Source organism: Convolutriloba macropyga, chromosome 4 (assembly GCF_964194025.1).
Source record: "Convolutriloba macropyga chromosome 4, txConMacr16.3, whole genome shotgun sequence".
NCBI classification, from domain to species: Eukaryota; Metazoa; Xenacoelomorpha; order Acoela; family Convolutidae; genus Convolutriloba; species Convolutriloba macropyga.
The window spans coordinates 77,262,698-77,264,122 of record NC_134471.1 but is presented as its reverse complement, the minus strand read 5'-3'; positions in this window follow the sequence as shown (position 1 = coordinate 77,264,122).

Sequence of the window (1,425 nt, the reverse complement as noted above, 5' to 3'; positions counted from 1 at the left end):
CCGCATAAGTTATATGCTTCATTTTGACAGAGTTTAAATGCTTTAGATGATCATCACAGGTAGAGAATTTGTAATATTTACTATTGAGAAAAAAAAATTACTGTGGTTTTATAATGACTAATCGTTGCTCTGACTGATTTTTTTATAAGAAAAATTCTGCTTAATTTTTTAACGCCGATTGTCATAGGAATATATTTCTTCTATAATGTGATGTTCATTCTAAATCTTAAGTCGCAGCATCAAATTATCCAAAACCAAAATCAGAAGGTTAGGGCTGTTGTTGAAAGTTATTGTCAAGCATTTTTGCAGGTTTGTATTTGGCTGCATTTGATGATTATTGAATTTTTTGCACCTTCACAACATTTCTGCAACTGGAAAGCATCATTCGGTTAATTTATAAACGTCATTCATAAAATTTTCGATTCTTCTTAATGTGAATTGCTCCGCTGCAACCGTAGATCAATCAAACTCTTTAACTTTCTGCCATTGTTGTCAATATCGGTTCTAAGACTAATACAGCAGAAAAGTTTTAGCATATAAATTGTAACTGCAACTGAATTTGTAGCAGGATGGTTAACTGAATTTGTTGTAAATTAATGCACTGTTTAGACTCAGGTTAAAACTTTTTATTTCAAAATTTATGTCAGTTGGAGACATCTGTCCTCGAAATCCAACATCTGCTACCCTACAAAGCTGAACACTTATCACATTTTCATTGAGAACAAAACCAACAACTAGCAAAACTTATCGCTAAGCACTCTGTGTTAGTTTTTTTGTGTATTAGACTGCTGTTTTCTGGTGAATCAAATCAAAATAATTTTGAAACGAAGTCACGAGCCGAGTGAAATCACTACTAACAAATGCCGGCAGCATTTGTATAATAAACTTTTTTTACAAGCATGCGTTTTTAAAAGCTTAGCGTTTTAAAAAGCTTAGCAAATTTTAATATAGCAGTTTTACGAATAAAATAACGTTCAAGGGTACTGAAAGGTATGCCATTGCTCCTAAAACACTAGCAATTAGTTAATAGTTTGCATACAGCAATATGGGACAGTTAATGTAATATGCAGCTCTACTTTTATGAAACAGCTCGACTTCTGAATATGTCATTGCAAATGAACGTTTTTGCTCGTATTACTGCTCTTTAGCGTATGCCAAAATTACACACATCTGCAAACGAGCAGTTTGTAAATTTTTCTGTTGTTTTCTTAACTCAGAGCTCATTAAAAATTTCAAAAAAAACAAAAAGTATTCGAAATATTTTGCCAGTAGGAGATGTGATGAACTTCGTGATTTTGCCCCTCGTTTGCAAAATATGGCTTTAAAATTTGCTATCTACGATTGTAGTCCTCGACGATTGTGTTTGGGTGGCGCTTTTGTAATTTTGGACGTTTTATTACTAGAATTAGTGGGTAGGTGAAGTTG